General features: G+C 38.0%; 1 pseudogene; it reads right to left on the reverse strand.

Moving 5' to 3' along the window:
- Positions 1–318: 318 nt before the first annotated feature.
- Positions 319–1,761, reverse strand: LOC114033197 (annotated as a pseudogene).
- Between the last annotated feature and the right edge of the window lie 4,284 nt (positions 1,762–6,045).

Below are 6,045 nucleotides of genomic sequence, written 5' to 3' on the forward strand. Positions count from 1 at the left end.
TAAATTTCTTGTTAGGGTGTGTTTTTGAAGCAAGTCATCAGGTAGTATTAGAAGGCAGTCCTTCTGCTTATATAGTTGATAAAATAACTTCAATTCCACCATACTTTTAAAATGTAAATCTCTAACAGGCATTTTTGCTTTCACTCTACTTCACTTTCCCCTCACAATTCTCATACATCTACTTTTCCTACCACAATACTGACTATATTTCACTGCTATTAAGTCCAACATAAATTAGTGAGCTTGGAAAGGAAATACCAAGTAAAATAGAAAGTGACACAATCTATGTCAATACCAGGTAGGCTACCTTGTTAACACACACACATATTTACACTAAAGTCTGGAATACTGTCAATTTCAAATAAGCTAGAAGCAAAAGAACTTTTATGCCAGAATTCCAGTTCAGTCAAAATCATGGTTTGTGAGGACGAGTGGAGCCACTAGTGTCCAAACATACAGCACAATGCCAATCCAGCTTGAAGAGATTTTCACCCAAACTGAAGTCCACTTACTGGTCATCTCATGAGAAGGCTCATAACTGTACCAGTTGGTCAGGGTCATCATGATATAAAATGAAGCCAAGAAAAGCATGAAATGGAAGAAGGAGTAACTGTAAGTAACACCATCCCTTTCATTGTCTATTGTTCGGTGAACATCATCACCATCATCAAGTGATCCATCATGTCTGGTCACATCATCTTCTATCAGCGTGGATTCATCACTGGTCAAAGTCAGTTTATTAACCTGACTGTTGTTAGATGACCAGATGCTTGAATAAAGCACACAACAGAAAAAGAGCATAAGTCCCACAATTCCTTGAGCATCCCACCACTGGACAGAGTCTCCTTGCTTTGGAATGCTTGCTGTAATATTATAGCCAATTATGCTTAATAAACTTGGATTGCACAGTCTGTCTGGTTCATTCGTCATAGCAGACCAGGTCAGATACATTGTGTAGATTGTGATTACTGAAGATTGCAACAAACCAGATCTTGGCTGTGACTCTTAGATCTTGGGTAGAATAAACATTACAGATGCTCCAATGCACAGAAGCATGTTGACACTGATGAAGGCCTTATTTTCTGAGCAACCATCTGGATGAGTGTAGTAGACAAAGAATAGGACTATAGCAGCTAAAGACAACAGATAATTCATTGCTGTAGCTGATAACAAAGCTGCATACCAACATCTTGAGTTCCCTTCTTCCATTTTTTCAACCCATGATTCATTCCATGAGTGGGCAAAGTCAATAAGTAAAACCAGTTGGATGAGAATAAAACAAAAGGCTCCTGCCATGCCCACATAAAATCATACAGTAGTAAAGGGTCCTTCTGGGATAAAGAAAGCTCCAACAGTAATTGCCACTGCTGCTACAAATTTAAAGAACCAGAATCCATTGTGCACTGCAGCTCTAGGATCGCTGCTCTTCTCTTTGATCATCAATAAGGAGAGCAAAAGGAAAAACATGGCCATGCCAAAGCACAAACGGTATACAGCTTTGTATCCAACCAATACACTACATGGCACAATTCCTGTCCCACTATCACAAAATCCAGGAATCTTATTTAACTGTTCTTCCATTCCTGGTATCAAAATCACACAGGATATACCCACACCAATAAGCAAAAAGAATGCATAAATCAGCTTAGTTACTGTGGAGTTATTTCCACTTGGACAGCATCGGCACAGCAGACATAGAGCACTCCCACATAGACATGGTATCCAGCTTGCCATGGAGCACAATCCCAGGCCACCCCCCATGGCCAGGAGACAGTAGGAGCTCCGGACGCCATACAGATGGAGCCAGGCTCGAATGATCCCTTCCTTTAGGCATACTTTGTTGAGGCAAGGGCAATAGAATGCTGGTAAATATTTAACAACTGACTCTTGGAAAAAAATGTACATTCATGACAAACTTTTAAATTTAATTTGCATTATTATTTTATCCATCACTTTATGAAATCTAGTTAATTGACAAAACAATAAATCAAACCCTGATTTGTAACTTCTGCTAATTTTGGAAGTATAAATGCTCATGATGATAATTTATCAATTGCTTCTTGTGAGTCAATTCAAGCTGGCTCCAGCACATACCTGGGCAAGGTGAACAGTATACATAAAAAGGGCTCAGGTCCCTTCAGATTTGGAAAATGAAAGATGAGGTTTCAACCTAACTAGAATTTAAATAAATGGCTTACTGATTATCAGAGGCCAATAAATTTTGCCAATTCCAAGCAGATACACTTGACAGCATAGACGAATCAGTGTTCAGACCGGACAGTGGGCCATAACAGGGACACAATTTAAGAGGGTCACAATTGCTGTTGAACCTTGTAATTCTCACTTTCTCAAGGCAGACGTGCCAGACATATCTGCTCTACTCTCTCATAGACCCAAAGGAAGTTAGAACTCTCAACATTCAAAAACATTTTAATTAGCTGCTTACTGAATAGGTATTGAGCTGAAGCAGTATTTATGGGCTTGTGGACCACTTTGTTGGGTCTTCTAAAAAACACTAGTTTTATGTAGTCTGTATAGTAAAGGTTATATTACAGACAGTAGCAAAAGAAAAGGAAGTATAGAAAGCAAAGGGGGGTAGCTAAATGGAGAGACTTAAGTGAAGCTTAACTAACCAAGGAAAGAAATGTGTAAAGGAAGGTGACTTGACTGAGACTTCATACAACTGTTTATTTGTCATAAAACCATCTACGAGCTAAGATATAAGCATGAACATCAAATGAATGACAGTTGTTTTATTGTGTTTTCAACGTTTTTAGTTGTATTCTAAAAAAAAACCAGATGCTGTCCACACGATGCCAAACATGTGGCTTTTGACCGTGCTCTTGTGATCTGCAGTAGATTGTTGTAATGTACAGGGCAGAGGGGGGAAAAGCCATTTACACACAGAACTGACCTGAATGTACTTCAGCTGGATCTAATTTCACCCAAGCTGATGGGCTTTTCCCTCCAGCACCTTCTTTTTTATCAAATGCCACATATTGTTTTTTGAAGTGGTTCATGTTGTCGTAGTGAATACCACAGATGGATTGCACACAGGACATTTGGTTGTCTGCTTCTTGGCTAAGGTCAGGACCCATTATTGTTCATGTTTGGGTGGAGGACCTATTGCATTGGTCTTCCCAAGGAAATTAATGAGTTTCAGCTGCCTGAGAGAGAATATTGTACAGGCCATGGCTCACTGGGTTGATGAACTTATAGATCACTATCATCATTTGGGATCTTCAGGCACCGATGTAGTGGTTGCAAGTTTTTTTTTTTTAAATCAGTCCTTAGGCTGTCCCTATCACCTGATAAATGTGGGACTGAAAAAAGGGAGTCTGAGGCACTGATAGTGATTATTTGTTACTTTGCAATTTAGGAATACACTTAGACAACAGCAACATTGTATGATGATCAACTAGCTTAGACTTAGCTGTTCTCAGCAACACAATGATCCAAGACAATTCCAAAAGACCCATGATGGAAAATGCTAACCACATCCAGAGAAAGAACTATGGAATATGAATACAGATTGAAGCATGCTATTTTCACTTTTTTGTTTTTTCTTCCTTATGGTTTTTCCTTTTTGTTCTGATTTTTCTTTCCCAACATGACTAATGTGGAAATATGTTTAACATGATTGTACATGCATAACCTATATCAGATTGCTTGCTGTCTTGAAGGAAAGGAGGGAGAGAGAAAAATTTGGAACTCAAAATTTTATAAAAATGAATGTTGATAACTATAGTTACATGGAGTTGGGGAAAAAATAAAATACTATTATGGAAAAAAAAACAAATAGACAGAGATGGAATGGACTTAATATCCTATCTAGGCCAACCTCCTCATTTATAGATGAAGAAACTAAGGATTGGCAAGGTTAAGTGATTTGCTTAAGGTCACAAAGTTAGTAAAGGTTTTCTAGTCATTATTTTTCACTCTAGGACCAAACAGGTTTGAAGACAGCTCCCATTTCTTCTTCCCCCATTGTTCCTAATGGTTTTTCTTCTCCAGGCTAACCATTCTTTTAAGCTATATAGGACATAATTCACGATAGTGACTAATACCTTTGGTGTGCACACATGTCCTTGTTCAGTATGAATAGTCAGAAGATATGGACATGAATTAACTTGAACTGAATTAAAATGAAGATGGTTATTCTAATTCTCCTTTTCTGTCCTTACATCTTTTGGAGGCTAGGAATCCCCAAATCTATCAACTGGTTCTTTTATGGTATGATCTCAAGACCCTTTACCATTTTGCTTGCTCTCTTCCAGATGTTCTCCAAATGACCAATGTTCTTCTGAGGATCACAGGATCATAAAAAAGAACTTAGAGGCCATTGAGTCTAATATATTCATTTTTCAATGAGGAAACTGAGTCAAGAGAGGTTAAATAATTTGCCCAGGCTCACATAGCTAGTAAGTATCTGAGGTGAGATCTAAACTCAGGTCATTCTGAATTTCAGTCACCATATTACACTGTATCTCGTAACTCAAGATATAGTATTCAGTCCAGGTTAAAGGGGAAAAAAAAGCCAGGAAGAAGATAAGGAAACTTTTTCTCCACTCCTTACCTAGAAAAATCAAGTCTTAATTCATCGTAAAAAGAGAGATTGTCAGTCTTCTCATGTTTATAGGGTAAGGCATATTTATTTTAAATTCAAACACAAAACTAGTCACAGGTATGGGGGATTTTCCAAATAAGTAGGTTAACCCACATGTAATGTCAAAAATGGAAGTAGTTCAAAATGTGGATGATGTGTGATACTTCTTTTACTCAAATGGAGCAAGAAGTCCAGGTTAATCTTTGTAAGTGTTCCTCCACCAATTCCTGCATCATCACATTGTTCAGGAAGACTATATTCTATTTCTTTTCATTTTCTTTTTGAGTCATAGTTTTTTTTTAAAGGATAACCCCTTCTTGGCAAAATGACAACAACAATGACAATGATGACAACAAGAATAACATTATTTATTGAGTTCCAACTACTCTATCACTACAAAGAGCTTGACTTTTCTATGAAAGAAATTTTTCCTAGATTCTTCATGGCTTCTGCCTTTCCCTTAGACTGTCCAATTTTGTGTGCCACATTTCAAGAAGGACACTGGTAAACTGGAGAGTCTACAGAGGAAGGCAACCAAGATGGCAAAGAACTTTGAGATCATGGCATGTGACATAATGATACCTGTCTAGCTTCTCTTATCCAAGTGGTCACTTTGTGACATTAAATGTCCACAAAACTCACGAGGTTTAACTGAACAAGGGTATCTCACTAATATTTCAGACCTTCACATACATCCTTTAAAATACTTCTTTAAAGATCACATTTTCCCAAACCCCAAATGACCCATAATTGGCAGAACCCAATTATATGTTTCCCAGAGAAGAGTCCCGATGTCATGCACCTAACACAGCTGCAACATCCTCTTTGAGGTGGTAGTACCAAAAATTTCTGGGAGGTTTGGCCTGGAGACATGAGGACTTAATGGCCATCTTCAAACATTATTTAAGGGCCAGCATGTGGAAGAGGAATGAGTTTTGCTCTGATTGGCCTCAGAGGGCAAAAATAGGAACAGTGAGTGGAAGTTGCAAAGTGGCAAATTTAGGCTCTGATATTAAGAACAACTCCCTAATAACTGGAGTGATCCAGAAATGGAATAGGCTGCCCTAGGAAGAAATGAGTTATACTTCCCTGGAAATCTTCAAAGAAAGACTCAAAGACCTCTTCTTGGTTATCTTGTAGAGCTGATTCTTATTCAGGTGTTCATCAAACTCACTGGTCACAGAGTTCTTTTATGTTTGTGTTCCTTTCTAATCCTTTCCAATCGCAGAATCTGTGATTTAACTTCTTTCTGCATAAAAAATGGGAAGACTAAATCATTTTTCCATGTTCCTCCAATATAAAATATATATGGATAATGCCAATGCAATCTTATAGAGAAAGGACACTTAAGCAAATTTTTTGTTTCCCCTTTACATGGTTTGTGATGTATCCTGCAAAGAGAGACCCAAACTCCTAGGCTCCTTCTCTGGGAGGTAGGT

This window comes from Vombatus ursinus, unplaced genomic scaffold (genome assembly GCF_900497805.2).
Source record: "Vombatus ursinus unplaced genomic scaffold, bare-nosed wombat genome assembly UNPS02006779.1, whole genome shotgun sequence".
In the NCBI taxonomy this organism is placed as follows: Eukaryota; Metazoa; Chordata; class Mammalia; order Diprotodontia; family Vombatidae; genus Vombatus; species Vombatus ursinus.